General features: G+C 50.6%; 1 protein-coding gene across 1 annotated transcript in view; it reads right to left on the minus strand.

Annotated features, from left to right (window-relative positions):
* TP53I11 (tumor protein p53 inducible protein 11) overlaps positions 1-3,769 on the minus strand; it is a 41,768-nt gene extending 37,999 nt beyond the window's left edge. Inside the window, exon 1 of the mRNA XM_083163692.1 lies at positions 3,611-3,769. The gene's annotated coding sequence lies outside the window, so the exon portion shown is untranslated. The remainder of the gene's footprint in view (positions 1-3,610) is intronic.
* Positions 3,770-18,980: the final 15,211 nt, after the last annotated feature.

Here is an 18,980-nt window from a genome sequence, read left to right on the forward strand (position 1 = left end):
TCACAGGTTGTGCCAGGGAAAGCAGGAAGAGATCTGCAGCAATCTTCATCCTCAGCCTCAAAAACTTGACAATTGGGGGAGGGGGGATGCTGGGAAGCGAATGCGGTCTTTACCATAAACAGTTGTGTCCACATAAACTAGCACCATGCAGCGCGAGATGCCCGGAGTGAGCGCCCAGTGAGCTGCCAACGCTGGGCGTCTTTCTTTACCGAAAATGCCTGTTTGTAGCACTTTGTGTACAGATTCAGAGACTCAGTCACACACAATATATCACATTGCTCAGCTCAGCCTCTCTAAATGCAATAAGGTGCATTTACTGCAAATAAGAAGCAAAAAAGACGCCAGACTATTCACTCATGACCCAGCATGCCGAGGGGCTGTCTGGCAGGACTGCAGCAAATAGTATGAGTACACATCTGTAAAGCAGGACCTGTCCCGCGCTTACTAAGCATTATGGAAAATACAATGGACCAGCAGCTGATCTGCAGAATGGGGACCGTGACACCCATTTTATGTGCCCGCTCCACACAGTAAGCTGCCACCTCAGAATTGTGCCAACAGCTGAACTCCTAAATGGCAACAACCACCCCCCCCCAGTCGAACCAGTTACTTCCCAGCCGTTCCGAATCCTGGCATCCATCCGCCACCTTATTAGAACCCGAAGATGTTATTAACTTACAAATAATATTTTGCCAACAAGATTTTGAACCCAGAACGCGATCTCTGCGCTGTAACCTCTGGGACGATTCATCTCATTCATTCCAAAAGCTAATGACACTGGAAACCACAGCGCTAAGTGCACAGCAGGAGAGAGGCCGGTAGGTGCCTGCTGCTGCGGAGCGTCACATCAGGTAGGTTCCCATCACAGTAATAACTGAGGTCTTACTGTGAGCTAAATGCAGCCATGGTAAACAGTGATGCACTCTGCGAGCATCGGGCCCCATTTATTAAACATTCCCCCGGCACAGACACAGGGATCTGGGGGGCAGAACCACAATAGGAGTAGTAGGACGTAGAATGGGGTAGGATGTGGAGAGTGATAAAGTATCAACCAATCAGCTTCTCTCATGATGCACGCCTACAGTAACAGATTGGTTGCTACATTATCTCTCTCCGCAGTTGGAGCAGCGATTAGGTGTTTCATTGCACCAATGTTGCATTGAGCGCCAGTCGGATACACTGGCAGAGATCTGATCAGTAATAGGTTGGATCAGGTATGCCTGCAGCTGACATGATGGTACACATTCCGTGTCAGTCCTTCGTGGATGGGACTGGAAGATGGGGGCCTCCATCTTATCAGAAGGGTGTTAGATTTCTGTGTTAGGAACATATATTCTGTTATATGGCATCTCTGCGGCATGTTCCTATGTATTGTGGGGTATTTAAGGAAACAAAAACACAGAGATATAAATGTTGGTAGGAACCAGGAAAGTCCATGAGCCAGAGATACAAAACAACTGAGAATAGAGACTACAGCTAGCGCCAAACTTGTGGGGGACCCCTTCCTGTCAGTGTCATACGCTCCTCCCGGACAGGGGACCCCCCCCACCCCCTTGCCATCATTAATGACTTTCCCATATAATGCTACTTATGAAGGAACATACAGGAGGCTCAGTGTGTACAAGTACATCACATGACCTCATAACACCAAGCTGTCATATCACAAATATCTCCAATATTAGGGAGACTACCCACGTTACATGTGCAGGCAGGGGTGAGGGGGTGCTGCACCCAATTCTACACACAGTTAGGATGGGGGTCTGCACACAGTCAAGATTAGGGGATGCACCCAGTTACAGTCAGGGTTGGGGGGGGCAGCCAGTCACACAGTCGATTGGGGAGGTAGCACACAGACACACAGTGAGGGTTAGGTGGTTAGCAAACAGTCGGAATTGGGGGGATGCAACCAGTTACACAGAAAGGGTTGAGTGTGTGTGTGTGTGTGTGTGTGTGTGTGGGGGGGGGGGGGCAGCAATATAGTCAGACAGTCATGGTTACAGTGGTGCAGTTAGGGGGGGGGGCAGTCACACAATCAGGGAAAGGGGGGGGGGGGTGCGGTTGGGGGTGTCCAGTTACACAGTCAGGGTTAGGGGGTGCAGCCGGTCACACAGTCAGGGTTCAGGGGGTGAAGCCACTCACACAGCCAGCGTTAGTGGGGTGCAGTCACGGTTCGGGGGGAGGGTGCATTCACACAGTCACAGTTTGGGGAGGGGGGGGGGGGGGAGTGCATTCACACAGTCTCGGTTCTGGGGGTGAAGCCGGTTGGGGTTCACAGTCAGGGTTAGGGGGTGCAGTCAGGGTTGGGGGGCATGCAATCACACAGTCACAGTTGGGGAGGTGAAGCCAGTCACAGTGTCAGGGTTCAGGGGGGTGCAGTCACACAGTCAGGGTTCGGGGGGTGCAGACAGTCACACAGTCAGAGGGGTGCAGTCAGAGACACAGTCAGCGTTCAGGGGGTGCAGCCCGTTACACAGTCAGCGTTCAGGGGTGCAGACAGTCACAGTCAGGGGTTGTGGGGGGGGGGGGGTGCAGTCACACAGTCAGGGGTTGTGGAGGGGGGTGCAGTCACACAGTCAGGGGTTGCAGAGAGTCACACAGTCAGGGTTCGGGGGTTGCAGCCAGTCACACAGTCAGGGGTTGGGGGGTGCAGCCAGTCACACAGTCAGGGGTTGGGGGGTGCAGTCACACAGTCAGAGTTCGGGGGGGGGGCGGTGCAGCCAGTCACACAGTCAGAGTTCGGGGGGGTGCAGCCAGTCACACAGTTAGAGTTCGGGGGGGGTGCAGCCAGTCACACAGTCAGAGTTCGGGGGGGGGGTGCAGCCAGTCCCACAGTCAGGGTTCGGGGGGTGCAGCCAGTCACACAGTCAGAGTTCGGGGGGTGCAGCCAGTCACACAGTCAGAGTTCGGGGGGGTGCAGCCAGTCACACAGTCAGAGTTCGGGGGGGTGCAGCCAGTCACACAGTCAGAGTTCGGGGGGGTGCAGCCAGTCACACAGTCAGAGTTCGGGGGGGTGCAGCCAGTCACACAGTCAGAGTTCGGGGGGGTGCAGCCAGTCACACAGTCAGAGTTCGGGGGGGTGCAGCCAGTCACACAGTCAGAGTTCGGGGGGGTGCAGCCAGTCACACAGTCAGAGTTCGGGGGGGTGCAGCCAGTCACACAGTCAGAGTTCGGGGGGGTGCAGCCAGTCACACAGTCAGCCTGGGGTTGGGGTGTGCAGTCACACAGTCAGAGTTCGGGGGGTGCAGCCAGTCACACAGTCAGGGGTTGGGGGTGCAGTCACACAGTCAGGGGTTGGGGGTGCAGTCACACAGTCAGGGGTTGGGGGTGCAGTCACACAGTCAGAGTTCGGGGGGTGCAGCCAGTCACACAGTCAGGGGTTGGGGGTGCAGTCACACAGTCAGAGTTCGGGGGGTGCAGCCAGTCACACAGTCAGGGGTTGGGGGGGGGGGGGGGTGCAGCCAGTCACACAGTCAGGGGTTGGGGGTGCAGTCACACAGTCAGAGTTCGGGGGGTGCAACCAGTCACAGAGTCAGGGTTCGGGGAGTGCAGCCAGTCACACAGTTCGGGGGAGACGCTACACTATGACCCCCACCCTCCGGCAGTCACTGACCTGTCTGAGCCCAGGCTCTCCTCTCTCTGTCCCCGGCCGTCAGAGCTCGGTGTCCCGGCAGCTCATCCCCGAGTGCGACCGCGCTGTCTCACCGTAATGCCTGACACAAGCGCACTCCCGCTGCTCATTACCGTAATGCACCGCCCAGAGCGCACAGCAGCGGCAGCAGAAGGAGGATCCTGCCCAGTGTGCCTACCCGTGTCACTCTCACCCCACTGCGCTAATATCTGTGTGACAGACATATTATTATATGTAGTGCTGGGAAATGCATGATACAGTTATAGGGGCAATGTGGGTAATACTGGCAGTTTATTGTACACTTACCTACCCAGCGTCACCTTCCCCACTCCTATGCAAAACACTGGTACATAATATATATTAATATGCTATTGTTATGGTACTTTATTTATTTAAAGAAACAAAATTCTGATATTTGTTATTATTTATGTGTACTGTGCAAACATTAGTTACTGCTACTTCCTAATCCCCCTCTATGCCTAACCCAGCCTGCAACATAACCCTAACAGCTGTACCGGGCAACATAACCTTAACCCCTGTACCAAGCAACTTAACCCTAACCCCCTTCTAGTGCCTAACCCTAACACATGCAACCTAACCCCCGCAGCATTCAACCTAACCCTAACCCCCATACCACACAACCTAACCCCCTTCTAGTGCCTAAATCTAACCCTCCTCCCCTCTAGTGCCTAACCCCGTACCCAGCTGCCTAACCCTAAGCACCGTACCACACAACCTAACCCCCACACCATGCAACCTATCCCCCTTCTAGTGCCTAACCCTAACCTCCGTACCCCAGTGCCTAACCCTAACCACCGTACCACGGGGTGCTGGACATCTCACCGACAGTGGGGATTCCGACAGTCATTACTCCGACATCGGAATCCCGACTGCTCCCAGTGAGCCCGCAAGGGGCTTCATTGCGTTCCCCACGCTGTGCAGTCGGGATTCCGACGTCACGCTAATGACTGTCTGGAATCCCAACTGTCGGTGTGTTATACCACACCCCGTACCACGCAACCTAACCCCCGCACCATGCAACCTAACCCCTTTCTAGTGCCTAACCCTAATGTCCGCAACCTAACCCTAACCCCTGTATGATGCAACCTAACCCGATAACCCGAACGCCCTTCTAGTGTCTAACTCTAACCCTCGTACCCCTCAGCCTAAACCTCCCCTCAAGGGCATAACTACCATAGGTGCAGGGGGTGCAGCTGCTATGGGGCCCAGAGCTGAAGGGGGCCCATCTTTACTGTCTAAGTAATATGTTTTACATACATTTATCACCATCAGTTGCTAAATAAGAGGCCCTTACAAAATTTTGCTATGGAGCCTACGAATATCAAGTTACACCCCTGCCTCCCCTCTAGTGCCTAACCCCGTACCCTGCTGCCTAACCCTAACCTCTGTACCCCTCAGCCAAACCCTCCCCTTTAGTGCCTAACCCCGTACTCCGCGGCATAACCCTAACCCCAGTACCCCTCAGTCTAAACCTTCCCTTAAGTGCCTAACCCCCAGGGGTGGATTGACTCACCGGGAAACCGGGCCATGTCCCGGTGGGCTGGCCTAAAACACCGTAAAAACGGACCGGCCGCGCTCCCCCTGGACTGTCTGCACTTTGCCCACATCCAAAATGGGCACGGGAGGGGTACTGCGCATGCGCGATAGCACACAGCACCTCCCATGGGTGTGCGGCAGCAGCGCGGGCTCCCACTGCTCCCGTTCCCCACCTGGAGGCAGCAGAGCAGGTGTGTCCCCCGCCCTGCATAACAAACACTACCCTCCGCCTCGCTCCCCCTGGCATTACATCAGCGCCCCCCCCCCCCCCCGGGCTGCTGTGTCGCCAGCAAACAACACCCCCCCCCCCGGCTGCCGCCGCCAGCACCCCCCCCCCTGCTGCAAGAGTTCTTTGCCCGGGCTGGATTGCAGTCCCAAACCGCCCCTGCTATCCCCGTACTCCGCTGCCTAACCCTCATACCCCTCAGCCTAACCCTCGTACCCCTCAGCCTATCCCTCCCCTCTAGTGCCTAACCCCATACCCCGCTGCCTAACCATAACCCCCGTACCCCTCAGCCTAACCCTCCCCTCTAGTGCCAAACCCTAACCACCCTGCCCGGTGTACCCAGCTTGCCTATTAACAGTCAGAGAAAGGGGTCATCTCAGTTGGTAAAGGGGGGGTTTCAGTAAGGCTCTCAGAGCAAAATCTTTCTCTAATGGGGAAAACCATGCTGCACTGCAGGTGAGGCAGATGTAATGTGCAGCGAGCGTAAAAACTCTGCACACTCAGGACCTTCCCAGACAGCGTATTGCATGTGATATATCGATCTCCGGGACAGCGCATCGTGGAGTTTAGCAGCAGTATGGGATAATGGCTAAACTCAAGCATTTTTTTTTTTAAAAGGGGCAATCACTTACAAGGCATGGTTTTGCCTTGTAAGTGATTGCCCCTTTAAAAAAACCATCACGGATCGGAATCAGAGGTTAGGCACATGCGATTTGAGCACTTTTCACCTGATTTCTCAGGCCGATAAATCAGAGTCGCCCAAATTGCCCCAGTTTATGACCAGCTTTAGATTTGGGTGGGGTGTGTTCCAACTGAAATCTAAATTGCAATGTCAAAATGAAGCAGCCGGTATTTACCCAGCACAGAAACAACACACCCCACCTAAATCTAAAGGCTACAATAGTAAGATATGCGGCTTTTTCACACTATTGCGATGCATCAGACCGATGCCCTTTACCTCTGATTCCGATCCAAAGTGCGGTCCCGAGCCCATTGGATTGGATCTGGAGGTTGTCACCACCAGTAGCAAACGCAGGAATTTTAAAGGGGGGTTTCCAAATGTACTCCAAAATCTCCCACTTTGCAGTGCATTAGAGTAAGTACGGGAGTCTGGGGGAGTGTTGTTAACAGCCCTGAAAATTGGTCTTTTTATACACTGGATACTGTATGGAATACAGTATTAATATTTAACAGTACAGATTTAGCAGGGGCGGCCAAACAGGTCCTCGAGATCTACCAACGGTCCATGGTTTCCAGATCACCTAGCTGACGGTCACATTTTAGAACCTGCTGCATTCATTCCTACTATACATCCACAGGTTTCCTAGAAAAGATGCACCGTTGGTAGATCTTGAGGACCGGTTTGGCCACCCCTGGTTTATAGTATATAGGCTGTTTTAAACATTAAAATAGAATAAGTGGTCAGGAAAAGGTTAAACATATAATATATACATACACAAACATAATAGAACCAATACTGCACTTTCTAAGTTCACAATCTCCCACCACATGATAAGGCTCCTGTCTCTTCCTCCTGGCAGCTGCTCTCTGGTCCATTGCAATGTTTGGGGGCTCGGATCCGCACATACAATAAATGTGGTAGAAGAAGCTGGTACACTAGGCTTGTGCAGCAGCTCTGCTCTGTCCCTTACACTACATGTGTGGGGGCAGCTCTACTAATCATATTATATACCAGTGTTGTTGTCATTATTCAAGGCACTTGCCAAGAGGAAGGGGGTTTCCGGGCAATCAGAAACCCTCCTGCGTTTGCCTATGGTCACCGCTGCAACAAGGATATATGGTATCCCTGAGCGGTGAATGGCATCACATACAATGTATGAAGACTGCATACAATGTATGGTATATGATCTATCCAATGGCTCCGTGGTGGCTTGTTGCCATGGTATTACATGCTAGGCTGCATGCCATACCTTGCCACCTTAACTCTCTCTGCCCCACCCGCAGTGGTCGTGGTTTTGCCCATTAGAGAAAGATTTTGCTTTTTGAGATCCTGGATTTTGGATTGTGGAACCTATCTCACATGAAACCCACACAAACACTGTAAGTACATACAAACTCCACACAAAAAGTGCCTGGAAGCCAACACGAGACCTCAGTGCTACCACTGCCCCAACAATGCTAACTGGGGCCTACTTTTGAAAACTAGTTTCAGGGAGATTATAGTTGGTAGTAGAATTTTGCACAGCTCCCCATTCATGGGGTGTGTCATGCTCCCCCCACTGGGCGTGTCTAGTTCCATATATGGAGAGATTGTGAAAAGACATTATGAATGTGGCACCTAGACGTGTGGGTGTGTACTGCTACATCTGAGAGGAATCTTTGGTACTTGTTTCCTATCTGGGCGCCCACGATCATAATCGCGGTCATCGGGGGTAAAAATCGCGGTCATCGCGGTCATCGCGGTCATCGCGGGTAAATCGGGATGACCGCGATGCCCGCGATGACCGCGATCACCGCGATTTTCCCATAGGGAACAATGTTAAAACGGCAGATTGACCGCGATTTTACTGTTAAATGCCTCAATGGACCCGATTTGGGGCCAAAAAGGCCAAATTAACCCTTAGATGTCCCCCCAAATTTTTTACGCCACCCCACGATCCACGCCAACCCGAAGCGTGGCGAGCGCAGCGAGCCCGCGAGGGGCGGCGGTACGCGTCCTCCGACCTTTTCATGCCCTACTATCCACTAGGGCGTGGTGTGAGAATATAATAGTGTGGCGAGCGCAGCGAGCCACCGAGCCCGAAGCGTGGCGAGCGCAGCGAGCCCCGCGAGGGGACGCGGATACCTTCACAGGTAGACGCGTCCCCTCGCGGGCTTCACAGGTGTCCGCCTCGCCACGGACACCTGTGAAGCCCGCGAGGGGACGCGCATAACTGTGAAGGTATCCGCGTCCCCTCGCGGGGCTCGCTGCGCTCGCCACGCTTCGGGCTCGGTGGCTCGCTGCGCTCGCCACACTATTATATTCTCACACCACGCCCTAGTGGATAGTAGGGCATGAAAAGGTCGGAGGACGCGTACCGCCGCCCCTCGCGGGCTCGCTGCGCTCGCCACGCTTCGGGTTGGCGTGGATCGTGGGGTGGCGTTAAAAATGTGGGGGGACATTTAAGGGTTAATGGGCTCTGTGGCCCATTTAACATTGATTCCTATGGCCAAATCGGGTGGATTGAGGCATTTAACAGTAAAATCGTGGCCATCGCGCCTTTTAACATTGATTCCTATGGGAAATCGGGAGCATCGCGTCGCGGGCATCGCGGGTACATTTATGGCCGGCCGCGACGCGACCGACACGATTTTCATGTTTAACATTGGTTTCAATGGGAAATCGCGGGCATCGCGTCGGTCGCGTCGCGGCCATACATAAATGATAGGAAACAAGTACCGAATCTTTTAAAATTACTTATATCCAAATGTAGATGAGCCCCAAAGTTGTTAGTAAGAGATACTATACTTGGTAAAGTGCTGGGAATTGGTGCTGATGATTCAATGTAAATGTATCTATCTCTCATTGCTTTTCCCCCCAAGAAATGTAACAGTGTAATGTGGGCTAGTTGACATGAGGGAGATTGCTAGACTAATGAGGGAGAGAGGGAGATTGCTGCTATGTCAGGGAGTCTCCTGCAGAATGCAGGAGGGGAGGTAACTATGATGTAACCTTGTAATGTGGGCTAGGTGACATGGGGGAGATTGCTAGACTAATGGGCGAGAAAGGGAGATTGCTGCTATTTCAGGGAGTCTCCTGCAGAATGCAGGAAGGGAGGTAACTATGATGTAACAGTGTAATGTGGGCTAGGTGACATGAGAGAGATTGCTAGACTAATGAGGGAGCGAGGGAGATTGCTGCTATATCAGGGAATCTCCTGCAGGATGAAGGAGGGAAGGTAACTGTGATGTACTGTAACAGTGTAATTTGGGCTAGGTGACATGAAGGAGATAGCTAGACTAATGAGGGAGAGAGGGAGATTGCTGTTATTTCAGGGAGTCTCCTGCAGGATACAGGAGGGTAGGCAGCTAGGGAAATAGGATGTGAGGATATGTTCTCTATGATACAAAATGTTCCAGCCGGATTGCAGATCTCTATACAGATAGCAAATAAAATCGACAGTACGGCTAGATAAATGCATGTAATATTTCAAAACCAGACTTTACCAATGCAAGAAGCATTTTCCTTTCTCAGTTTGCTAGCCCGGACATACAATACAATGCACAGACTACAGATTACTCTGCTGTGTTTGCCAGCGCAGTATGTCAGCAGGATTTAGCCGAGATGCTGGAGTGCGTAACACCCTGCACTTAGTGCCCATGTCTCATGCCATTGTCTTGTATGGTTTAGGCATGCCCGGGGCACTCATCCTCTGAGTGCATTACACAGCTCTATATAGACTGATTCATCTTATCACCCCCTGGAGCACCCAGATGCAGAGCACAGAAATGCTGTTGTATAGGAAGCTATGTAATATACAGTAGTACAGTAGGATACGGGGATCACGTTTGCAGCACCACAGCATATTATATAGCCGGGGATACGTGGAATGGGATTATACCAGAGATCAGAGGGCATTTTGCTGCCAGCCTCTCTGTATCATGTAGCGGATTATCATAGTGAGGGATTATTACCTGATATTCTTGGTGCATCACATGTATAGGTACTTATGTATTATCTGGGCTCCCATGTTAAATGCACCCCATTTTTTCATACCCCTACTATCCAACTACGCATGGAGTTGATTTTATATAGTGTGGCGAGCGCAGCGAGCCACCGTGCCCGAAGCGTGGCGAGGGGACGCGGTCTCATAAGAAAAACGGGAGCCCAGATATTACATAAGTACCCATGTATACTATGTGTATGTGGGATGCGGTCATTTGGTCTACAGCAGGATGGTCGACAGTCATTAGGTTGCCACCATTAGGTCGACATGGGAAAAGTTTGACATGGGGAAAGGTCGACATGGGGAAATGTCGACGGTTCTAGGTCGAAAGGTCATTAGTTAGACAGATCATTAGTTCGATAATGTCTAGGTCGACAGTCAAAAGGTCGACATGGGGTTTTTCACTGTTTTTTGAGCTGACATGTGCCGACAGGTGGTATTTCATGCCCTACCATCCACTAGGGTGTGGTGAGAGAATAAAATAGTGTGCCGAGTGTAGCCCTACGCATCGCGAGCGCAGCGATGTGGTGCACTTTAAACTGTGTTCATGTCGATTGTGTTGACATTCAGGTAAAAAAACAGTGAAAAACACCATGTCGACCTTTTGACTATCGAACTAGACATTGTCGAACTAATGACCTGTCAAACTAACGACCTGTTGAACTAATGACCTTTCGACCTAGAACTATGTCGACCTAGACCCGTGTCGACCTTTTCCCATGTCGACCTAATGGTGTCGACCTAATGACTGTCGACTATCAGGCTGTAGACCAAATGATCCCAACCCGAGATGTACTGTAGCCACGTTTCCCTTTGGGGTAATGCACGAAGGGGCACGTTTGCCCGACAAGCTTGCTGCCACTTCTACAATGGCAATGTTATCAATGGTGAAACAGGCCGCAGCTAAACGTACCACTGATTGCAGAGCATATGGTGCGCATGCTCTGCATCCAAGCGTACACAGCTGCGGATGATGGGCCTGATTCAGACCTGAACGATGGGCTGGAAACCTTCGGAGGCCATCGATCAGGTAAACGCTGGCCCGTCAGAGTGTCTCCCTGCCCCATGTGCACAGCTGTGCCAACAGTGGGAAATACAATTGGAAACACCTGCAATCGAATGGATTTCCCCCCGTTTGCAAGTGCCGAGTATGTCTACAGTTCAGTACTGCTTGCTAAGCATCGGCCGTTTGCTGCTTAGCGAGCGGCTTAATGAGCAGCTTAATGAGGACCGCCGCCCAGCTGAATGCCCACCCTCCCCACGCTGAATCCTCTTGATATTGTGAGGGAATGTACACGAACACATTCCCTCATATGCCGCTAAAGTCTGAACTGTATTTTACCTCCGTCAGAGTCCGCCAAAGAGGGGGCGGGTGCTAATGTCATGTGACATCAGCCGTCGACCCCCAGCAGGCATCGGCCCATAACAAACTGGGTGTTCCCCTGCCCGGCCCCTCCCTTCAATACCTGTGCAAACGCCTTGGCAACTGTGATACGTGAGTATACGCTGGGGACCGAGTGATGCTGAATTACCCCCTTACTCGGCACTGCAATAGCCGTGGGTAGATGACGTCAGCCCCCCTTCCTCCCAATGGCCGGGCCTGTCTGCTTTTTGCAACGGTGTTCCCAGAAAATGGTGGGGTGACTTCTACAGGGTGACCGTACAGCGCGGTCTATCGATAATGGGCAGGGCCACTATTCATCTGAATTGGGCCCGATGTGTTCATCTGAATTGGGCCCAAGTAGTAGCATGCATTTCTGTCATATCTCTACTTCTGGCCTGTAGAGACATATAGCTTTTGCGCCAAGGTTAGGGTCTGCTTCCCTGATGACGATAACGGTGATACTGGGAATAGAACCAAAAAGGGCTAATACACAGTGGATGCCGTAGACGACTGGAAACATATTGCGACAAGGGCCAGAAGGGCAGATGGCTTGATGGGTCAGGGCCGGCCACACAGAGAGATCGCCTGGCCCAGCATCAGATATATGGAGGTATGTTGTGAGCCGAAGCCCACATGAGTGGTGACCACGCCCCCTTTTCAAGCGGTCACATAAATGCCAGGGCTGAAATACTGAACTAGTCCATCCCTGATGGAGACGTCAGTAACTGCGTACAAACTCACATCTGAGTAACCGTATGTCATGCAGTATCATACCTCCCAACTGTCCCGCTAAACGCGGGAACGTCCCGATTTTTGTCCCGCTGCGGGGGGGCAGTTGGGAGTTCCCACCAATCTGACCGAATAGACTCTGTGCGCATGCGCACAGCGTCCATTCGCGATCGAAAAGGGGCGCGGCTTAATTTGCGTAAGCCACACCCTCATTTGCATAGGCCCGTCCCCTTTTCGGACGCTCGCACATCTACTATAAGGAAAGTTGGGAGGTATGCAGTATAACCGCGGTAACTGTGTAGCTGGCACCATGTTTGGTTCTCCCCCCCAGCTTCCTCAAATGGTCCTAGGCCAGGCATGTCCAAACTGTGGCCCTCCAGCTGTTGTCAAACTACACATCCCAGCATGCCTTGCCAGAGTTTTAGCATTCCCTAATAGCAAAACTGTGGCAAGGCATGATGGGACTTGTAGTTTCACAACAGCTGAAGGGCCATAGTTTGGACATGCCTGTCCTAAGCAGTACCTGTTAGGGATACTACACTAATGAGTGAGTTATTAACCTACCCCAGTACACATTAACCGACATTCCAACACAGAATAACAACAAAAGTGCCAGGAGTTAGCAGGCGGGAGATGTCACCATGACGACAGCGAATTATAGGCCTTTGTTCATACATTTACTGTAGTGTCTGTGAGAGAGGCGTTATACGATAATGAGTGGTCTAGAGAATATATAGAAGGACAACATCGCAGCTTTCTCCTTGCATCGCAACCAGGAGTGCAGGATAGCAGTTTGCTTAGTTAAAGGAAGGTAAGATTCTGCGCTTCCACTTGGATGCGACACGGTCCCTGGTAGTATCACCTACTACAAAGAATACAGTAAAAACAAAGATAGGGGCCTGCGCTTTCTATTGGGGAGGATATTCCTTTATCCTTTGGATGTGAGGTATTCTTCTTTTAGAATATTTTTGACCTCAGGAAAAAACAGAAAGACATCTCATGGTGTAGAATAAATGGTAAGGGTTAAATTCCACTTTTTATAATGGTAAGATGCCCGTACCGTATAAGGGCCTCCTCTTAGGCCAAACAATGCACGTAGATCAGGGGTCACACACAATTGTTAGACCAGAATGTCAGATCCTTCCACTTCCCTCAGAGATAGAAATACAGAGGGGAAAAGACTCATAGCGTAAAAAGTAACTTTTTTAATCAATCCACATACATAAACATAAAATCACTCTTAATAAAATGCCTGGTACCGTATCTGGCCTTATAAAAAGGCTAAGTTTGGAGCTTAGTGTGGGGTCAGATGATAAGACCCGGGTGGACCACCGCACGTAGTCTCCGCAGAGCAGTCTCAATAACAGGTCCAGATAGGAATCCCAGGTACCTCCAGTTCACCAACGCGTTTCGACTTTCCCAGTCTTCCTCAGGGTGTGTGGAGGTACTCTGCTATTTCCCATATTTATACTAGTAGTGGGTCAACCCCTTGACTTCCTGTTCCTGTTTGGGCGTGACCCAAAATTTGTTTGCTTGACAAATTCTATTAAAACACAGTTAAAAACCTAATAATTCATATACTATAAGTGAGTTAAACAATTTCTCTCCATGAAGCTATCATGTTTATATATATTAAACCATCTACAACATAGATCCACGAAAAAACCGGAAGTTGTCATGCGTTCCATAGCTCTGGAACGCATGGTACTTCCGCCTCCTTAGATGCAGTAACCTTTTTGGCTTTATAATTTGTTTATTATTTCCATGGGTGCTAGAGCAAGCGCTATATCAGAAGCGCTATTTCCGCTATATAAAAAGCTCTCAGAGCGGAGCAAGCCGCTCGGGAGCTCTGCTCAGTCCGGAAGACCGGAAGTTGTCATGCGTTCCATGCCATTGGAACGCATGGAGCTTCCGCCCTCTGTTTAAAAAATCATCCTCCGTCTCAGTGGGAGAATAGATAGTGTCCCCGCAGCGATGTAATGGGATGGGAGCACAGCTACTTCATTCTCCTGATAGGAGTAATCGAATTGCTGCTTAAAATATTATGTTTTGAAAAACGGAGATTCATACCGTTTTAGGTAGTGACGTCATGCGTTCCAACTACCTCCCTCAGCCCGGAAGTGTGTTGGTTATGCGTTCCACACGCTTATCTCCTAATAGAAAGATTTTAAAAAACTTTTTTGGGGATAAAATCATTATAAAATTGCAAAAGTGAATATAAACACAGGGGATATATAAAAGGGAGATACTTATTTGAGGAAATGAAGAAAGGAATGTGGAAAAAAGGGAGGTGTAAGAAACATTCTTATTAACGATTGGATATACAGAATAAAAAATCATAAAAACCACTTAATCTCGAAGTCAGCATTTAAACCGTTTGGTTCTAAAGTGCCGACTTCGTAAATTAACTTCATTTCACTTTTTGCCAAAGCTTCCTCGCTTCCTTTGATCCTCCAATTACCTTCTACCTTTTTTATTCCTATTAGGGTTTTTATCCCTTCCACTGAACAATTGTGTTTTTCTTTAAAGTGCTTAGATACAGAGTGGTTTTCATATCCCTTCTTAATATTTCTGAGATGCTCACCCCACCTGTCTTTTAATTTCCTACTGGTGCAACCTATGTATTGTAGGTTACACGTACATTCTAGAATATATACACAATTATTGCTATTACAAGTGATGAATTCTGATATTTTAAAACTTAGACCATTCGTATTTGAGCAGAATCCTTCAGTTTTTGTTGGGTTTTTTTTATGTGAGCGGCAGATAAGACAGTCCACACAGCGATGGAACCCTTTCGTTTTAATTCTGTCTGATCTTTTTTCTGCTACAGCACTTTTGCTTATAGGTCTGGTGCTGCAACCAACATAGGCGAATCTAAGGGGTGGTCCCGGGGTGCACCGGACCACCCATTAGACCGCCGGCCGCCGTACAAACACAAATAAAGTTTGGAGTCTGAGCTATGACAGCCGGGCAGAAAAAAGGCTGTACGCTGCCCGGCTGTATAGTGAGTCAAACAAGCAGCTGCAGCTCCGTGCGTCCCCGGCGTGGATACCCCTGGACCGTGAGCCAATAGGAGCTTGCGGTCCGACAGCCAATCAGGAGCGGCCATTAATACCACCAATGCGTCCCCGTCCGCGAGCTCCTGGCTTGCGGTGCAGCCGCAGCGGGCGTTTTGACTGAAGATAGCGATGGGGACGGAGTCACGTAGCTGCTGCTGTGCTTAGTACTATTTAGATTAGACAGTGACAATACAGCCGGGCAGCGTACAGCCCTTTTCTGCCCGACTGTCATGCAAGGAGCAATACCCTTGGCAATGAGCAATACCCTCCCCCTTGGCAACGAGCATTACCCTCCCCTTTGGCAACGAGCCATTCCCTCCCCCTTGGAAACGAGCAATACCCTCCCCCTTGGCAACGAGCAATACCCTCCCCCTTGGCAACGAGCCATTCCCTCCCCCTTGGCAATGAGCAATACCCTCCCCCATAGCAACGAGCCATTCCCTCTCCCTTGGCAACGAGCAGTACCCTCCCCCATGGCAATGAGCAATTCCATCCCCCTTGGCAACAAGCATGAAGCCCCCTTGGCATCGAGCATGAAGGAGAAGCCCCTGGCATCAAGCAAGAACCCCCTAGCAGTGAACATATAGGTAAGCGGCACTTATGTGTCAAATATGTAATAGGCATTACGGTTTGTTAAATAGTATGTAATGGACATCATGATGTGTGGCACAATGTGTAATTGTCATTACGGCGTGTGATCTTCTGTGTAATTGTCATTACGGCTTGTGGTCTTATGTGTAATTGTCATTACGGCGTGTGGTCTTATGTGTAATTGGCATTACGGCGTGTGGCTTTTTTTGTAATGGGTATTACGGAGTTTGCTAAAATGTGTAATGGGCATTACGGTGTGTGGTATAATGTGTAATACCACACCCTTTTTGTGACGACACGCCCCTTTCCACACAGCCACGCCCCCTTTTTGCTCCGGCCTGCTTCTTTGTTTGGATCTGGGACTACCCATTACCATATTTCTAGATTCGCCTATGGCAACCAATGCTCCCGATGTTGATCTGATATTAGATAAAACAGCAGTGGGCCTCTTCCAGCATCATTTACATATTGTTGCATAGACTCTGTGTACGAAGACACAGCATTTGCGACATTTGCGCTCACCTCTGAGGAATGAGGCCCAGGGCTCTGGTGGAGGGCAATGCCAGAGAACAGTATATTATCTCCTATATATCAGCCCAGATCTGTCACTCTGTGACTGTGTGTATAACGCTGGGCGGAGTCATAGAGTGACAGATCAGTGCTATAGCCTATCAGCGCAGCGGCCGCCCCCTCACAGCAGAGTGGAAGCCCTTTTGGGGATGAGTTGTTGGTGGGCGGGTAACTGGGATAATGTTACTGACCCTACCTTTCCCTTCTCACAGGGCAGAGCGGCATCCCGCTCTGAGGTTTCTGACCTGTATGTGTGTCCCGTACTGCCGCTGTCAACCACCACACTTCAGCCCTGCTCTGTCTCCGGCGGTTGTCTCCCAGCACGCAGCTCACAGCCTGAGATCTTCTTGCGAGGCATGCAGCAGGTGGTTTTTGAGGTTCTTCAAAAATAACCCGTCCACACACAACTTATCCCCAAAAGTTCTGTTTATATTACAATTTTTAATTATTTAGACGGTTATCAAGTACTATGGCCTATCAGCCAAGCGGCCGCCCCCTCGCAGCAGACTGTTATTTAAGACTATAACCTATCAGCGCAACAGCCGCCACTCACAGAAGACGGTTATTAAGGATGCTAGAGGAGGCGGCAACCTTCTCTTGCATCCTAAATATGGTCTGCTGTAAGGGGGCAGCCATTTTGCAAGTGGCATTCTGACAGGAGGAGCGCCAGGACCACAGACAGGAGGATCTGCTGGCCCCGGCGGGCAGCAATGTACCAGGCGGTAGCGGTGAGGAGATCACCCGCCCCTCCAGCACCCACACTACCCTCGCACACACCCCTACCCCACCCGCTGCACCATCGCACCCATACCTCCCCCACCAACAGCACCCTCAGCACCGCAAACACCCCTCTCCCACTCACAGCACACTCGTACACACCTCTCCCCCACCCGCGCCCACCCCACACCTGAGCCAAAGACAACTGTAGTACCCCCGCACCCGCCAATCCCCCACCCACTCCACCCCTGCACACACCCTTTTCATACTTTCACCCAAATACATATTTTTTACTAAAAACTTCCTTCATTAAAGAAGCGTCCACTATTAAAGAAGCATCCTCTCAGTGCCTCATAGTCAGCGTCTGTTCATGGTGTATACAGGAGCAGCGCCTGCCGCTCTTTGACAATGTGCTACGAGGGAGCTGGAGAGATGGAGATAAGAATAAATCCATTCATTCATTGCTGTCTTATTTTGAGGCTCAGTCGGAGGCTTTGATTTATATTAATCTTCCAAATCCCCTCAGCTGCCTCCTAAGTGATACATATTGTGTCTGTAATGGCATCTCGCTCGCTAATAACAAAAAGTGATTTCTCTATTATATAATCTCACCCCTAGTGGGTGACCTGCTCATGTATGTCTGACGGTGGGGTACAGCGAGAGGCACTGGGACTAATTCCGGCGGATAACACGAGCGTGCGCCAGGACAGACGGGGAGGGGGTTAATGACCCGCGGCAGCATGCACCCTTTACAATAATTGAGCGTACATACTAAGCGATATCATAAACAATAGAAATCTCGCTCTGAAGGGACAAACTGATACCGTTTATAATATCGATTGGTGCATATTATTGTCATGGGAGGCTGATGCCCTCGTACTGATAAATGGCTGAATATATCTAAGAGACCTGGGGACGCTAAATGTCATTATCTAGGAACGTTCTATCTCCCGAAACAAGACAGCAACAGATTACAGGAGCCCAAATATTGATCTTGTCTCATCAGCTAATTACACAGAGCAGCAGCTGACGCAGCGTCGACTGAGAAATGACTCGAGCACAAATCCCTGGCATCCTCTGTAGGGGCAGCGCATTTCCCGACTGTGCCCAGACTCTACCCAGTTAAGTGTCGTAACTGATAGTAACACTAAAAAGTAACATTGCAGTGTCTCCGGTGGGAAGTGATGGTCACGTCTATGTACAAAGCTCCTTATTATAATGCAAGGTAGTGAGAGTCAGCTCTGCAGCTGATCCCAGAGGAAAGAGGTATGGGTAAAAACCGGACCCGGACAAGACCCGGACCGCCGGAGTGGAAATCAAACTCCGCTTTCCGGAGCTTGTAGCGTCCAGTCCGGGGGATGACCTGTCCGGATGGGCTTCACGTGACAGCTGTCACCAGGGAGAGGAGAGGAGGAGGGGGAGGAGGGGGAGAATAAGGGGGGAGGGGGAGAATAAAGCCTCCCTGTATGGTCCGGACATGTAGCAAAAACTGGAAAGGTCCGAACCACACCGGGAGGCTGTAATCTCTCCTTCCCCATGTACCCGGTGATAGCTATCACAGGAACCCCCCGGACCAGACACCCCCAGGACGGGACACCTCCCGGACCGAACACTACAAGCTACGGAATGCCGAGTTCGATGTCCAGTCCGGCGGTCCGGGGTCTTGTCCGGGCCCAGTTTTCACATAGTCCCCAGAGGAAAGTATTCAGCAGACACGATGTATCGCTGCCATCAGATGGTTTACTATGGTATAGCGGATCAACGATGTCTAGATCAGCGATCACGTGGTCGGCGACTAATACTGGAACGCGTCTAATTAGATGCCTAAAAATGGTCAGCGTCTAGATTA

The sequence above is a fragment of the Crinia signifera genome, chromosome 11, assembly GCF_055691185.1.
Source record: "Crinia signifera chromosome 11, ASM5569118v1, whole genome shotgun sequence".
Lineage (NCBI taxonomy): Eukaryota > Metazoa > Chordata > Amphibia > Anura > Myobatrachidae > Crinia > Crinia signifera.